This window comes from Fringilla coelebs (genome assembly GCF_963513975.1).
Source record: "Fringilla coelebs genome assembly, chromosome: 1".
Lineage (NCBI taxonomy): Eukaryota > Metazoa > Chordata > Aves > Passeriformes > Fringillidae > Fringilla > Fringilla coelebs.
Genome location: NC_140028.1, coordinates 50,515,477 through 50,533,789, shown reverse-complemented (window position 1 = coordinate 50,533,789; position 18,313 = coordinate 50,515,477).

Here is an 18,313-nt window from a genome sequence, read left to right as displayed (position 1 = left end):
TGGGCAGCACTTTTAGTAGCACTCATTCACCTCCCCTCTTGCTTCTGTTGCTCACTGTGGAGTAGGCTTTCTGTAGCTACAGCCCCTGATTGCTGCCTATGGCTGCTTTCCCCTTTTGTTTTCCCTAATGAAGGATGTTCACCAGCAACATAGGCTTCACCAGTATGCAGTTCATATTTTTTGTTATATTTGTACAATTTGCAGCTCTAGTTGAATGTTATATAAATGATTAATTAGCACTTATTACTCTTTTACATTTTCTAAGTACTGCACAAACTAACTAATCAAGCAGTCAATAAATGAATTAAGCAAAAGCCAGCACAGTTACAGGAGTTGTGTTCTCTCTTTGACATTCTCTTGCATACTGGTATGCTGTGAAGTCTATAATCAGAAAAACCTATGTATAAAAATTCTCCTGATTAGGTGATGTTTTTTTTCAATTTTGTCACAAAAAAATATAATTGAAAACCAGTGTTTGTGTAGTTAGATGTAATAAACCTTATTACATTGTGTGGGTTTTTTTTAAAGCTCTTTACTTCACTCTATGTTCTTGTTCAAATCACAGCAATATTGGCAGCCAGTGAGAGCAGCAACAGGCCAGCAGAAAACTCCTAATGTACCTAATGGGGTTAATGTACCGTATTCACAATTCCATAAAATTGTCTTCATATGCCCTGCTTGTTAGCACAAAATAAAGAGAAAATATTTGCAGGGCCAATCTGGCAGTGTTGTCTGTTAAATTTTTTTTAATAATAAAAAGTACATACATAATACAGATAAACTTTGTACTATGAAACTCTTCATTTGCTTAGATGTGCATCAGGAACTTATGTTTGCCATAATTTAAGCCTGGGACATATACAGTTATTTTGTACACTTCTGAATCAGCTTTGTTGACAAGTTAGTTTGAACTTGCTTAGGCCTTTTGTACTTTCTTTGACGAGACAGAAAATATGTGGCTTACACTGATTTAAGAAAAAAAAAAGGCAATTTCTCTACCAACAAAAGTAATGCTTATCTGTGCCGGACATAATCCCTACTGTGCCTTGACTAACAAAGACAGTTCCGTTTGGTGGGAATTCATGCAGGAGTAAAGTTTCCTCATTTTACCACCCAGTATAGCATGATGGAAAGATAATGAATTTTCTGTTGACAGCTTTTTTTCTACATCAAGTGCAACTAGAGCCTTGTTCAGGAGGTTTGAAGGTTTGAGTTTTAAGTACAGTGAATGGATGATGACTGAGCATAAAAAAATTGTGCACTGTACGTGAAAGCCATTACCTAGCCAGATATTTTAACCATGGAAATTTGCAGGGAAAGCCTCTGTCATATCCAAACAGTGATGTTTAGCTTTGGCTCCAAAGCAAGAGCAGAATTATGTGGACCACATGAAGAAAAAGAGAGAGAGAGAATTTTTTACCAGGAAATAGTAAAGAGAACTAAATATCTTTTTAAATCCTTTGACAGATGATCTGTTATGCAGATTGATTTATGGAAATAGAAATTTAGCCTTTATGGAAAAGTATGATTAGTTTATCAAAGTATCCCCCTGTTTGCAGATCCTAATAATGCTGCACAAGTAGAGTTCTTTACTATGCAGTGCATTTCCAACCAACTGTGTAATTGAAAGTTTCTTCCTGCAACAGCTGGATGCCTTTTTTTAACATGTTCAGTATCAAAAACTGCTCAAATGCCTCATGATTGCTATTTAGGCTGGAAGCAGTTTCTCAGCATTTCAAAGCAAAGGGATTTTTGATGATTGCAGGAGTAGTATTTCATGCAATATAATCATGAGCTGGGCATGTTTAAAATTCACATGTAGGTTCTAGAAGATGTACTCTGAAATTGTCTACTTTTGACTGTGTACCAGGAGAAACAATAAACTTTGGGGGTTTTTTTATTGTCTTCTACTGCCCATCATCTTATTTTGAGGAATAGAGAGATGAAAATTCAGAGTGGTTTAAATGCACAGTAATTCTTGAAGTGCTACTGGTATATTTACTGCTATATGCGTTCCCAAAAGAGAATTGATGCAATGTAAAGGCTGTACGAGAAATATGGAGACCAGGGTAATTTGGGAAGGACTGTTATATATTTCTGGAAATGTTACTTGAGGCACACAGGTTTTTTAACCTATGTTATGTTGCAGCCACTTCTATGATGTACAAATACTTTAGTTGCAAATTTCAAGGGATGAGTATTTGAGGGAAAAAGATTGGAGCTGATTTGTTTGTAACATTTCGCTTGACTCTGCAGGTGCAATACAGAGACTTTCATCAATATATGTGGTGTGAATAAATATTTCTCTCTATACATATGTGTCAAACGGTAAGGGGAATTGGTTTCACGGGTCTCTATACTGTGCTTCACAGGGAATTTTTTTAATATAGAATAATCATGGCCTAAAATTTCCTTCCTTCCTTCCTTCCTTCCTTCCTTCCTTCCTTCCTTCCTTCCTTCCTTCCTTCCTTCCTTCCTTCCTTCCTTCCTTCCTTCCTTCCTTCCTTCCTTCCTTCCTTCCTTCCTTCCTTCCTTCCTTCCTTCCTTCCTTCCTTCCTTCCTTCCTTCCTTCCTTCCTTCCTTCCTTCCTTCCTTCCTTCCTTCCTTCCTTCCTTCCTTCCTTCCTTCCTTCCTTCCTCCCTCCCTCCCTCCCTCCCTCCCTCCCTCCCTCCCTCCCGTCCCTCCCTCCCGTCCCTCCCTCCCTCCCTCCCTCCCTAGCGAGGGATCTGCTGACTGAGCTGTTAATGTGCTAACAAATTGTTATGCCTGCACTATCAGCCCAGTTTCAACTGTCTTAATGGCATGAGCAATGGAACAAAACATTAAAAGTTTTATTAAATGTTGGGGTTTTTACTATTTCTGTTAAGCTGCATTCTTGGGATGTGGTAGATACAGAAAATTATGGAATTTTTTTTTAATTTGCTTCTGTTTGTAGTTTTCTCCCTGTTCTAGAGCCAAATTCTTCATTCACGCTGCCTGAAAAATCTCACAGTGGGGTAGTCAGGTGGGGAGCTGTGGAAGCTTCTCCTTATTAAGAAAGAGGTTGGAAATATTAAGGCTTTATATAACTGATTCTTTCACTTACAATGAAGAGCAAATTAAAACCATTTACCTCCAACTAGAATAGACGGCAGAACTTCCCCCTGGTGCTGATGCAGGAACATTTCACAGAGAATATTTTATTCCTACTGTGGAGTGATGTTGAGGGAAAGCCTATGCTTGGGATTTTTCCTTTATCTCATGTGCAGACTTATAACTCAGTTTCAAAAGCAATTAATATTTATGAGGTTGGGCTGAGAATAATACAACTGCAATGAGACAGTGAAATGTCTGCCATTCACACACTGCTGTATAGTGGTAAAAATACATATTTAAGTTTGAATTAATTAAATTGCATTTAATCCTTTCTCTGTGAGCTTGCAAACAACAGCTCATATCAATGCTAGCGTAAATTGTTGGCAAGTGACATGTGCTGTCAGCATAATTTTAGACACATTTCTTGCATAGTGCTTATTGCTAATACAAAACTTTAAACTTCTTCTCATTGGTGTGCCAGCTGCTAAAATCAGAAGGTTTTTCCGAGGCACAATTTTTTTGTTCTTTGTATGCAGAAACAATGGAATGCAAATAGTGATTGTATAGTGACTTCCCAAGGCAGCGTAATTAAAAATCACACTTTGCAGAGCCCTTTAATTGGCATTGATTTTAATCCTTCAGGTTAGCTTATTTTCAGCTTAAAGTGAAGAATCATCAAAAGACTGTGACTCTATAATTGGTGGCAAATACAATCAGCCTAAAAGTGCTCATCTTCTCAGCCTGCCTTCCTGAGCAGGATGATGGAAGATATGAGCAGCTTATTATTGGCAACCTGGTGCTCCAGTTGTCTTGGGGAAAATAAGTGGTTTGCTCTGAGTATGAACAAAACCTTAATGTGTTATTATTACTGTAGATCAGGAGCTGAGCTGTAGACATTGAAATATTGCATTAATATTTGCTGTGCTTGGATTAGCTGAATTGGCAGTGCATTTAAGTAGGGACTTGGGCTTTCTTATTATTTACTTAATTATATTCGTAATTTACTGTGGCTGAGTACTCAGCATGATTTTTAATTGTCTGAGGGAGACTCTTAATTTTACAAATGAGGTTCAATAAATGTGTGTGATATTGCAGTCTTGGCTTTATAGGAAGAAGACTGAGTTTTCTGCTCATTGCTAAGCTTTATGGTATTCCCATTACTACTACACTCGTGTGGTTGTAATTAAATTTTTAGACGTTCATTTGCGTGTAGTTATTAGGCAATGCTAATTTCTGCAATTATTATTATTTTGCTATCATTTGGGTAGCAAATATGTAAGGTTCCTGCCCAGTGCTTAAAAAGTAAAAAATTGTTCATGCTAATGGTTTAATATGCACTAAATCATCATCTCAAAGAGGCCTCTTCTGAACATCTGAGGTTATCTGCCATTTGTCACCTCAGGTACTCACCCTCATTGAGAGGCGGCAGTATATATAAAGCCCCTCTAAGTACAGCTTCGTTATGGAACAGATTTGGGTTGTTAATGTAGGTCAGTATCTTGATATTGTGTACAGAAAAATGGATAGTCATCCACTTTCACTGTGAATTACTTTAATAAAATATAAGAAGAAACAGGAAAAAAATAGTGGGGGAAAAAATAAACAGGCAAAAATTTCATCCATTTCCTTTACAGTATGTATTGTTAATTGAAAATTATGCATATGAGCAGAACCTCAGGAGTTTAAAGAAGCATCATTTAGAAGAGAAATCAAATGGTTTAGTAAGTAATAAAACACTTGAAGACCTGCCCTTCATTTCTTCATTGAAATTTGGTTTAATGATAATGATCACACTGTGAATTGGTGTTCTGAGCAGGAATGGTACAGATGTGATTAGAGTCTGTTTCTCAGACTCACAGATTCACAGAATAATTTACCTAGTAAGGAATTATAGGCAGTTATCAAGTTGTGGAAGGTCTTTTTCAACTGAGTGCTCAGGATCTCCCATGATGGAGATGCCACAGGCTCCCTAGTTACCTGTTCTGGGTTACTCTTTGCTCCTGTTCTTTGCCACATTTTCTTCCAGGTTTCATTTTAACAAAATCTATCTAAAAACAACAAAAAATTATGAAAATTACCATCAAGCTGAAAAGTATTTTGTCCCATGCCCTGTTTCATGCATTGGAGATCAAAGGAAAGAATATGTGAGCATGTCAAACATATTTTCTTAGCATCCTGATGTCTTGAACTTTGGGTCTTTCTGAGCAGCATGTTTCTAAACATTTCTAGTTACCTGAAATGAGGAAATTTAATTTTCCCACACTTTTCCTTCTCTTGGAAGATATGATTTTATCCCCATAACCTACTGTGGCAGGAGTCCCACAGTAGAAATGCACTTTGCAGAAAAAGCCACTCCTCTTTGTTTATTTGTTCAGCTTTTTTTCTTTGGATGCCTTGTGAAGGCTGACCTGGTACAGAGGCTAGGCAGAGTTAAAGAATAAAGTAGGTATTTATTAAAAGTCCTCAATGGATACCCCTTGGGCAGCACAAGAGCCCAGCCAAGACTACACCCAAGATGAACCCAAAATGGTCACAAAATGGATGACAGGTCCTGAGGTTTCTCACTTTTATAAGTTCTGCTCCATTTGCATATTGGAGTTAATTGTCCAGTTATAGCTTTAGCTTATGAAGTCCCATCCTTCTTGTTTTTCTCTCTTCAGTCCACATTGTTTATGCTCTTGGTCCTGAGATTGTCCTTAGTCCCCAGCTAGAGAAGGAATTGTTTTGCCTACCTAGTCTGTGAAGAGAGCTTACTACCCCTTAATACGAAACTCAGAACTACACACTAAAGCAGTACAGAATGTGGAAAATATGAAAGATAATACCTGAGGCATCTCTTTTTATTATGTGACTCTTAATCAGTTTGATTTAACAGTTTGATTTCATGTCTGATGGTTGTTTTCATAATCTTCCATGTTTAAATTTCCTCTTATTTTGTAGTGTTACTCTATTCATTTGTCCCTCATGCAGAAGTCATTCTGTATGCTCAATTACCATCTTGCTTTTTTGTGAACCTCTTCTGGTTGTACCTCTCTGATTAAATAAAAAATAGGGAAAGTGGTCAGAGAAGGCTAGCACACACAGACATGCACAAATAAGAAAGACCAAAACATTTGAAGAATTAAAGACATTTTAAAACTATTAAGTCAATGTTGATTTAGTTTGGGCTGTTGACATGGATAATGCTGTCTGTTTGTACAGAATCTGACGCACACTAGTCCATGGCCATCTCTGAAAACTCTGTCATACATGCTTAGATGTTTGCAGAAAGTTACTTTAAAATTTTCTCTTTCTTACACTTCAGGCAGTGGCTTACAGTGTGCTTAACACTTGTGTGCTGCAGGTGATACCTTTACATTGCCTGCCTTCAGTGTCTCTGTCATCACTAAATAAATCTGACAAGTTAAAATTTCTTTTATCCAGGCAAATTCTGTCAGCTAAGAGAAACCCATCTGAGCCCAGCTTCAACAAGGTTCTCAACCAAATCTTAGAGCATTAGAGTTTCAATGGGTTCAGAGAGGTCCTCACAACTCAAGGCTCCTCCTAAAGACATGGAGGATTTGTTCCTTTAGAGATTTATGTTTGTAAGCTCCCTAAAGAGATGTTATAAGAAAAAAATCAATCCAGTTTACTTGCTACAATTGAATATACTCTCACGGAAAATCTGAAATGCTTATGATGTAGTCAATATTATAGGCAAATTAAAGCCTTTCTGAAAAAAGATCCTGTCAACAGGAAATCTGTGCATTTCTGAAATAATTTAAAAGCATTTTCTAGTTCTGTCTTGATCACACTGCTAATCTGATAGTTTTATCATCTCATTTTCCTACTTTGAACATATTGTTTTCTCCCACTTCTGACAAAAAAAAACCCAAAACTGTACAATCAACCAAGAAAGACCAACTGTGGAGCAAGAACCAGCAATTTAAATTTAGAGTTAAGAAGAAATACACTAAAGATAGTTACATACCTCAAGGGAGAGGCAGGCCCTCAAAGCCAGCTCTACACAAAGTGCTGTCATTGGAGTACTAGTACTGAAAACACCAGAATGTTTCTATCCTGACAGTGATGTCAGAGACTCCAAAGCAGTGTCAGAATTTAGTTTATCTTTGAAACAGGACTCACAATAAATATAAAGGAAGTAACAAAGAGGGGGCTGCAGCTGTCATCTGTTTGACTGCTTTAGAGGTCAAGGAATTCCCAGGAAAAATCACCTCTTGTGTACAGAGGCTATTCCTGTCCTCTTAGTGGTTACTTGAAAGAATTTAAATCCAAAGCTTGATGTTTTACTAAGATGTGCATCCCGCTTCCAAAGGAATCAATTTATGGAAGTTTTTTAGCCTGTGGGAAGTGGGACATCAGACTCTGATTGGGTTCGTCTCTTGTAGTTTTATAAGCCTGAGTTTGTAATATTTTCAGGTTTTTTTGCTCTGAAAAATTTTACTTGCTTTTTCTGACAGCTAGCCCCCAATAGTTAACTGTGGTGTGGAAATGAGTATCAAGTGATTAAAACAACTTAAGAACATATCAAACAAGTTATTGTAGTGATAAATCTTCAGTATAGTCCAAGGCTAGTATCAAAGCACTCTTAACTGAGAATTTATTTTCTTTTAATATGCTTTACAGTAAAATTTTGATTTGAGATGTTAACCATGTTTACAAGACAAAATAGTCACACTTATTCTCGCTTGTGCTTTCAAATTGTTCCCATGAAAAAAGACAGAATAAAATAGCCTAGACCTTTAGGTGATGAGAAACAAAACTTAAGTAGTGAGATGACTCATAGAGAACAAATATAGAACACAAAGGAAAGCCATTTATTTTTATAAGCCTCAATAAGTAGTACTGGAGAAATAAGAGGGGATAACATGTATATAATTTTGCTTACAAGAGAGAGAAAATGGGTTATAAATAAGTATTTTCAGTTTATATAATTTTTAAAAATCATATATTTTAATGTGCAATGGCTTCCCATTGCAATTTTGTCCACTACCCATCAAATGCTGGTGTGGGAAGCACCATGTATACAGCTGGGTGGTTCAGGTTTTCTCACCATTCTCCTCTGCTTTTCCAGACACAGCCATCAGGATTCCATGATGTCTTATGTAGAGTGAGAAAAAGAAAAGGTTGTGGAAGGGAGTGAGTGGGGGAGAGGTGAGCTTGCAGAGATTTACTGAGACATTCACATGTAGCTAGTCTTGGTATCTTTTGGTCAAAGAACCAACAAACTCTTCATGCATTGTGCAGGGAGAGTAGGAAGGTTGAGATGGCACCACAAATGCAGCATTATGCAACCAAAATATTCTTTCTTTGTTGCGAGAAGGAGAGTTTGGAACCATGTGAAAACTTTGCCATGGAGCATTGTTATAAAACATCTCAACATTGCAGCGATTTTTAATGAATACATAGCTCCTTGCCATGTTAATAATTTTATCTTGTTTCAGGCTAGTAGTTTTAACTCCTACACTTTGATTGTGTTTCAGAACAGTCAAGCATCAAGTATTGGAACTGACATCTGAATTAAAGAGTGTGCAAAAAATCTCTTCCCTCTTTAACTATTGAAACAACTAAAATGGAAAACTGACTAAAAGAGGTGAGTCCTTTCCTCTGATCATTCTCCTTGATCTCTCTCTGCATTACTTTTATTCATTTTCTCCAGATCTGCCTCCTGCAAAGGCAGGGAGCCAAATGATTGTGAACTCTCAACTGCTTTAATGGAAGTGAAGGTAGCTGGAAAATTACACATATGATAACATGATAACCCATCTTTGTATTTAACTAGTTATGTTGGCTGAGGGCTCTGTTAATACTGGGTGTCTTTGAATAACATGGTGAATGATTTTCACAAGTCTGATATTAGTGTAGAAATGTATGTATATAATATAAACTTAATATAAACTTAAATGATGAGTAGAGCTCCATAGAGCTGGATACACCAGAGCTGTGGAGAGAGCACAGGGAATGTAAGAGGAAGGATTGATTAGGCCTAGAGGAATGTAACAAAGGGGAGACGTCAGAGACAAAAATAAAGTACAGAAGACAAGCATGGCAAGGGGTTGCAGCATCTTGGAAGCAACATTGAAATGGCCTGGAAAAGCTCTGGTAGGGAAAGAACTTCCTTTTCCACTGTTTCCACAGATATTTTGGGGGTTTTTTCTGTTTGTTTTGGTTTGGCTTTTTTTTTTTACACTTAAGAGAGACCTGGTAGGACATACTGAAGATAAGCTGACCTCTAGCCTCTGGAACAGAAATGGAATAGCAGTGAAATGTCTGCATATTCTGAATTATTGGTATTTCCCAATGCTAATCATACTGAGAAAAATTGAAATCAGTTCCATATCCTGTTTCTTTATGACCACATGGTAGACTTAAACATACATGCACTAGAAACAGGGAGAGTTTTTATGTCTTTTTTAAATGGTGGTCATTCTGCCTATGATTTGGTGTTATTTTAAATGTAACTCTTAGAACTATATTCAACTCACTACGGTTCAGTTATACACAATGTAATTGTTATGTTAAATTAATATGTTTATCATATAATTGGTTATAGGTATTTTAATTTAGATTAGGTATGATTCTGTACTTCAATTTTTAAATTTCTGTGAGTGGGGCATGAGTTTAAGAAACATTTTACATCTTGCATGAAACATTTTACATCATAGGAATATTCTTTGTGTCACTCCAGAGTGATCTTTTTTCATTGTTTTCCATTGGTGCAAAAAAATTCAGTGGTTCCTCACTTAAAAAATGTAATTTCTTACAAATAGAATGCTATCAAATCATCCAGCAGCTTTGTATTTTAGTAAATGTATTTTAAGAGAAAGAAGCAAAGTGTTGAAACATTTCCATTGCCATAAAATGTATCCATGATGATTTATTATATGTGGGATATATATGGATATAGATAGATAGAGATATAGACATGATTCTGCATGCTATACATGTAGTATACATATGTATTTATACATTATGAGTATGTATTTCTATACAAACTACAAAAAGTAGCACTTGGAACTAGTGTGTATCTCCTGACAATGTGAAATAGACCAGTTCAGCTAACTTTGCCTCAGTTTGGACTTCTGTAGAACTCTGAAACTTTTTTGAAGTGGTGACATAAGGTTTGCAGTGGTCTGATTTTTCCCAAGCAGAAGTTGGATGTTTACCTTAGTTTTTCGCAGTAATACATTTGCTTAACATTTACATATATTTATATGCATTTTCATACACACAAATAAACCCCACCCTATCCCCTCAGCTTCCGCTATCTTGGGTAAAAGAAAACATTATGTCATTGAAGAAGGTACTTTGATTAGTGATAGTGATATTAGAAGAACAGTGATATTAGAACTAGTGATATTAGAAGAACAGAGTGTGGTCCACTTATTTTCCTCTGGAATATATTGACAATATCATTTAAGAGTGACTCAATGGCCCTTGTGGGTCCCTTCCAGCTCAGACTATTCTGTGGTTCTGTGAAAATAATGTTACTCTTTTGTTGTGAATTTTGTTCAAGGGAAATGCAGTCAGAATTTAAAGATGCCATTAAATCAAGATATGTTTATCATCTGGGAGAAGATGACAAGACTTTGAAAAAGTCAAATAAAGAGAATCTATATGAAATGTGTTAGGGATGTGGATGAAATTGAACTTTAATGAGACCAAACAAAGGGAATATAATTGATCTTCTACAGTGAGAATGTATTGAAGTAATTTAAACCTTAAGGTCCTCTTGTCTTAGTGGGAGACAGGGTAGTGGATGTTTTGTATGATCTAATTATGCTGGTCTCAGGCTCTGCAAAATATTATTCCTTAGGGGGGAAAGGACACAAGACAAAGAGAACAAATTACCAGTTGAAAGATATGATGATCTTTGATGCAGTACAAGGGGAAGCATAAGGTATTTTACTAATATTCCTGGTGTGAAAGTAACAGCTGTAATGAGAAAAATTAGAAAATTGCCTCAAGTAAAACACACTGAGAAGGCAGAAAAGCTTGGATGAGGCAAAGGTACTGCAATCAAATATAAAGAAAAAAAACTGATTTCTAGTGAAAATTGAAAAAAAATTATTATTATTTGCTTGAGGTATTTTGAAGCAAAATTTAGGCAGGACTTCTTATTACAGCTTAATAGCAATTCCCTCAGCAGTTATAGAAAGCTATGAATCAGAGAAAAGAAACTAAACTGACTGTGAGATAGACAAGTGATTTGTCTGTCTATTAGATAAATAGAAAGACATTTCAAATAAAAATTCAAATCTATATTTATTCCTGCTTCCTTCTCTACTTATGGGAAAACCAGGTATCAAAATTAAAGATAGGGACAACTCTTATAAGCATCTTTGCATCCAGAATGAGTTGGAAGTCCAGGGAATATGCATAATGTTTTGGGATGAGCTGGATAGTGAGGTATCCTGGACAAATATTAGCTTTGAGTATCTTAGTGACAACAATAATTTCATAAATCTGATAAACCATCTGTGTAGGCATAATAGAAAAACCATAGAACCACAGAATGGCTTTGGCTGAACAGGACCTTAAAGATCCTTAAGTTGCAGCACCTAATATAAATGTGAAGAAAAAATAAAAAACTGCAGATAGAGAGGTGCTGGGATACAGAGCAAAATATTGAATCAAAAACTTCATTACTGTAAGTAATTAAGTAAGGAAACAGTCATTAACAACTAAAAACTGCAGAGGCTTATCTTTGAGTAATAAAAAATTGTCATGAATTTGCTTATATAAGTAAAATAAGTAAGTTAGAGGAAAAAAGAAAAAAAAATAAAGAGAAAGGTCAATATAGCTAAGGACATAGACTTTTTTCTGTGTCAGTCTGAAAAAAATGTCCCTTCATCACAGCTAGTAGAAATAGAAGATAATTCCCCACATCTATAATCACTTTTGTATCAAAATGTATTTCAGACATGGATCTTTTGTCTCCTGCTTTTTACAGTTGGTATCATCTAGATACTTATTGACTGAATTATAGACAAAGGTGTGGTACTTCTTCCTTTGAAATCTAGACTAACCTTTCATTTTGGTGGAAGATAGGCTATTGGTGCAGGAAATTGACCCAGCTTTCCAGAAGACTCTATTTCCTACAGTTGGCCTTAACTTCTGTGAAAATAGAGAGATTTTGTAACTTTCAGATCAGTTATTTTTTTTACAGTCTTTAAAGCATTACTACATTACTCCTGCAGGATTTTAACAGAATAATAAAAAATTGTCCTTATTTATGGTTTACTACAAAAAATGTCAAGGTACTAAACAAAATAGTTTTCTTTATTTTTAAATAATTATTTTTTATTTAAAATATTAATTTATCTGTGTAATAGTATTTAAATAAAAAAGGAAACATGTTGATAAACTCAGATGAACAGTCTCTGGAAAAGAGAGAGGAAGCAACTTCAAAACATCATTGCCTGATTCGCAACCCACCTCCCATTGCCTCGATAAATATGACATTGTAGAAGACAGGTGAAGAAGTGAGGCCAAATTCTTAAGCATCTCCGTCCTTTTTATTAATTCTTCCTCTTCCTATTAATCCAATGGAATGCTAAGTGATCCTTTAATTTTGAAACACCTGTCCTTGTGACTTTCTTTTCCTTGAGTGAAAGTTCCAGCCAAAATAGAGATGCATGTGAGAGCACGACTGCTGAGTGACATCCCTGAGGCAAGGACAGTGCTAGAGACAGGCACCATTTTTGTAAATGTCTCTCAGATCAGTTCATCCCTACCTCAGGAAATACCAGAATTATTCAACTTTTTAATGCATTTCTATACTTTTCTTTAGCCATCTACTGCCAATGTGGTTTATGCCAGTGGCTCAAAGAGCCTTTGAATTCATTCAGAATGGCTATTTTTGGACGTGCACACCACTGGAAGTGGATGCCTGTAAGCTTTTATGGTTGGACAAAAAGTAATGACACCATTAACTCTGAGAAATGGAATACTTCTTGTATTGCTGTCATTCTCTTCCAGTAAAAAATATCAAGTTGAGCGCAGTGGGAAATCCAATTTACTCCCATGGTATAAAATCATATTCCTGAAATAATTCACCACTGTTAGAAACAAACCAATGTGTGGAACTGGACTGGTTTTTAGGCTGATGCAGGCAGAGATTCTTTTTTTTGGTCTGCATTGCACATCATAAGCAGACACAGGCACAATGATAAATATCTCACCATCTCCTGATGGCTTCATGGAATCAGGGACTGCACATTTATGCTCACACCAGAAAGGTTATAGGAAGCACATCTGTCCTTATATGGTCTTCCTTTGTATTTTTATATGATTATAAAAACTACATCAAAAACATAATAAAAAAATATGATTCAGATAATCCTCTTAGTTCAGGGTTGCAGGGATGGAACTGGCATTGTGCAAAATAAAAAGATATATTTGTTCTTACTGGATAGAGGAAGTGTGGCCAAGGTACCTTAGTAGCCTCTTCTGGCTCATTGGGTAATAGAAAATTATTGTTTCCTGAAAGCTTTGTTTTATATGAAACTCTGCCATATGGGTATTATTTTAAACTTTGCTACAATCTGTTTTATTTCTGTTGTACAGTTTCTACTTTTGTTTCCCTGCCTTTCCCTGACAGCCCTTTTAGCTACAGACTGCATGCTGCAGACACACTTTAAAAAAGCTGTCTAATGATTTGGGGAAGGGACAGTATAGTGGTGAGTCACAAAGAATTCTAGTATTCAGGGCTTGTAGGCTTGAGAGAGACCACAGTCATATTTGGATGCAGGGACTGTGTTCTCAAGTCCTGAGGAAAAAACCCAACATTTTAGCGAACCATCATTCATCAAAAATGAAATGTATAAACATGCATATTATTGAAGCTTTCTGAACTGTCTTTGCCCTTAAAGCATGAATTTTTCTGTGCACATTGATGAAGCTTAAGTAGGCTAGAAATTTCATCGTACTGTTGTTATTTTAGAAATCAGGAGAAATGTTTCGGTGTTGCAAAATCAGCACAATGAAATACTTTGCACCTCATTTTTATAAGCTGCTGAAGAAGTTATTTGAACAACTAAAATTCCAATCTTGCAAATCCTGGAAACCAGGAAAATTTCAAGGGGTGAAAGAAAATAAAAAATCATCAAAAGTAAAGTATGGAAATAGCTCAGAAATTGGTGAAGAGATAAATACTGAGGAGGGTAAGTTGCTTAAAAATTTTGGGTGAATTTGAACATAAGGTATCATTCTGTATGTGTGTCCTGTATCTACATAAACAAATGTTTTCCTTACAAATTAGGCAGTACAAGAATAAAGGAGCATAAAAACGGGGATGTGATCCCATAAATCAAAACTGTGAAAAGGTGCTTGAGGGCATGGTGCATTACCAGCTGTAACAGGATTCTGCAGGTGGCAGGTTAAGACACCACTCAGGTCTTATTTATGTATTTTATGTATTAACTAATACATGAAAGCCGCCTTTCTGTTCCCAACATGGCCACTCCAGGACATACTTGGTTAAGGTGTTCATGCTTGAAGAAGTTGTTGAAAATTAGAGATGCTTTAGGAGAAACCACAAGATTGGTTCAAATGAGATGAAAAATAATGGCTGATTTTATTCAGTATTGGGGGAGGGGCTGGAGTCAGAAACTTTCCTCTCTGTGGAAGGCAACAAAATATTGACCTTCTGAGACTCACAAGTATGACAAAAAAGATCCAGTACATGGAAATTAAACCTCAAAATGGAAGCAAAGTGCATATTTTTAAACAGAAGTAAATACACATTGGAACAATTTACTAAGCACAGTTGTGGATTCTTGTAGCTTTAAAGATTTCATTTGGAATTAAGTCTAGGATTGTTGAAGCAATTCAGGGAATTAGATGCTCAAACATCCTTGAAATGTACTCATTAAATTCTCCAAGATCTCTTGGGTTCCTCTAGAAACGCAGTAGAGCTAAAAGCATCTGATTCAGAAGTGGGGCTTGATGGAAGGCCCTGTGAAGTAGCATCAGACAGTTTCTGTAATGTCACGCAGCAGGTTAGACTGCACTGTCCCAGTGGCCTCTTTTATTCGCAGTCAGTGTGTTTGTTTATTTGTATGTAAGAGCAGTAAAAGAAGTGTTCTGATCTAATAGGAGCTACTTGAGATTGCTGTTGAAGTACTTGCACCCTCTCTGTTTAATAAGATGACTGTGATTCACTAGTGTTGCAGTAGAATGTTATTTCACCTCCATTCTGCTGCTTGTAGGGAGAAGATTGAAAGACCAGGCCTGTGTGCAGAGATGGCAGGGATGTGGCAGCTAAGGAGCTGCTCTGCCTCTGTTGGGCTTTCAGCAAATGATTCATTGCCAAAGCAGAAATGGTCAGTCGTGTTTCAGGACCTGTTCCATGATCTGAGGGTGTTGAACAGAGAATGTCCTGAAATATGACTAGGTAGACATATTAGCTGAGCATTTCTTGATTTTCTCTAGTATCGTCTATATAAAGAATTCACTTCAGACCTTTGTCTCTCACCAGTAAAACATGGATCTTAGATGAGTGTGCCTGGATGCTCAATTTTACCTTTGTGAGAGTTGCATTGAATTAGAAGCTGAATCAACATGTTAAGCACCCAGTCATGCGCCAGTGCAAGCAGTAATTTTGCTGTCACTGGACACTGCAGTCCTGACTGTTGAAATTATCTGTTTTCTTTCTTTATAATGCTTCACTTCCCAGGGTCTGCATGGCTGGAATACAGCTGTCCTCTAAACTGGATCTGTTATCAGTACAAGTATTACTTGCAAGCCAATTTTCTAGTATTACTTTTAAGATATATTATCTGAAATAGGATGGTCACAGAGAGCAAAGTAAAGCTCACCCATGAGTAAAGAAGATCACTGTATTCCTTGAATTAGAGCCAAATTCTATCCTGAGTTCTGTTTACTCACAAATCTGAGCTTTATGAGACTCCAGAAATCCAAATTCCATCGGATAAATGCTATCTAAATACAGAGTAGTAACCTAGAATATTGAGGATTTGCGGCTTTTTTTAAATTCTTTTTTTTTAACAACATGGAAACAAGTAATGTAGAAAAATAAGTAGCCTGGTTATGTTTATTAACACTTAATGAAATTAAAACTTGTGTGTCCTTCTTAATGTTTTTTTTAAAACTTACATTTTGTTGTATAAGACAACAGGCCTATGCCAGCCCAGTGCTACAAACTCAGAATATAAATGGAAAAATTTGTATAACAGTGGATTGAGTTGAATATAAAATACAAAGATAAATGTTTACATAGTGGTTGATATTTCATAGATATTTTGGTAATCTGTTTATCCAAGACAACAGTAAGACAACAGGGTTATAATACTGTTCAGGCTGTATTGGTATATAAAACCTATTTGTCATCTTTGCAAAATACATATCATTACCAGAATACAAATTATACAAATGAGATTGCTGCATTTCTCATCCTTATCATATAGATCTTCCAAGTGACCTATCAAGTCCAACATGGGGATAAAGCAGTGTGAACTTTAGACAAATTACTGATGGCAACTGCTGTGTTTCTTCTTTGCACAGCTTATCAAAGTTCAAAATAAAAAGCAGTTATTGTGATATCCAATAAGGGAAGAAAAATTATAATTAGGCCAATTTTAAAACACATTGCATTTTGAAAATCAAGATTCTAGGCAGGTATTTGAGGTGAATGTGCCTGGTGTCCAAGAATTGGATTCTTTTTTGTTAGTCAGGGAGAAAATGAAAATGCAATGTTAGAAGATGGTGATTTTTGGCTTTTGTAAGTGAGCAAGTATTAATGTAGTGTAAGTGATCCAAAAGGTAATAGATGTCCTTGTTAACATCAATAGCTTCATAATGCAGCTATTCAAATTATATATTATATATTATACTTTGCTCCTCTGCTTCAGGAGCATGCTTTCCTATAAGGCTGTTATGATTTCAGCTTCCGAGCACTTCACAAAAATGCCCTCTGGTCTGGAGGGTGCACCACTTTCTGATGGGTAGACCTGTTAAAGTAAGGTTTTTACCACCATAAAAATTGAGTTACATTGCTTTCAGATAAACTAAGTTCACTTATTGATTTAGCCAAATGAGTTTGAGAAATGCTTGCACAGAATGTAATTATTATATCCCATTTCTTTACATAACATAATATATGCATGTCTGTGCATATATTTATAACTAGTTTCTCCAAATGTTTTGTAAAAATAACAAATAAATGTAATTTTTCTTTCTATCTCTTAAATTTGGAAATGTAACTAGAAAGTATGTTGAAGGGCATGAGGCAACATAGCTATTCCAGGAGGTACAAAACGGACTGATTAGGTCAAAACATATTTTCTTTCATATACAGATTCCAATCTGTCCAAAAAGCAGGACTGAAGGCAGTCAGTATGACATCAAGAAAGATGTATCACCACTGGCTTGAAATGAGACTTGAATTACAGAGTTTCTTAGATATAAGATCAGAAGCAATCCTATATAAGAGGGATATCTAAGCAACTTTGTAGGGTATTTTAATTCACAGAAAATAAGCAGGATGTGATATTAAACCCAGCGCTTCTGTGCAGATGCCATCGGACCAGTGAAGGATCATTATTAGTGGACATTTGTAACAAGGATGAACTTTGTCCTGCAGCAAGATTTCTGATCTGGCTTTGACTCTTTGATATTTGCTGACACCAGTCAGATTTCTTTCAGTGTCATGACCAGAGTTAGTGTCTTAGAGCAAGAGTAAACAAAGAAGCCTGTGCTGTGGAGAAAGCAGAATGCGTGAAATGTAGCAAGGCATGCATGGTTTCAGGAATAACCTTATTTGAGAGAGCATCTTGTTTAGGTTTAGACAAATTAATACCTTGAGACTGTTTCGATATAAAATTGACCTCTTGTCAAGATGTCAATAGCCTGAGTATCTGAGAAAAGAAAAAATAATTGCTGCATCCCGATAATCTTTTATTACAAGAATTTATTCATCCTGAACTGCCTGACCACTGTAGCATTCAACAACATGGTGAGTTTTTTATTTTCAATTACTGTCCTTTACTTCACATGATACTGTGAAGATTGTGTGCATGTAGTGTGTCCTTTCTGAGTGACTGGTTAGCTGTCAGGGAACAAGAAAAAAAATCAATAATACCAATAATTTTTAGCTCTTAAATCCTGAACTAAATGTTCTTATGTTAAGCATGTGTCATTATATATACAGCTCTGTATGGGTATTTTATATTGATTGCATTTACTTTCTGAGTGGTTTCCCTATATTTAAAGAAAT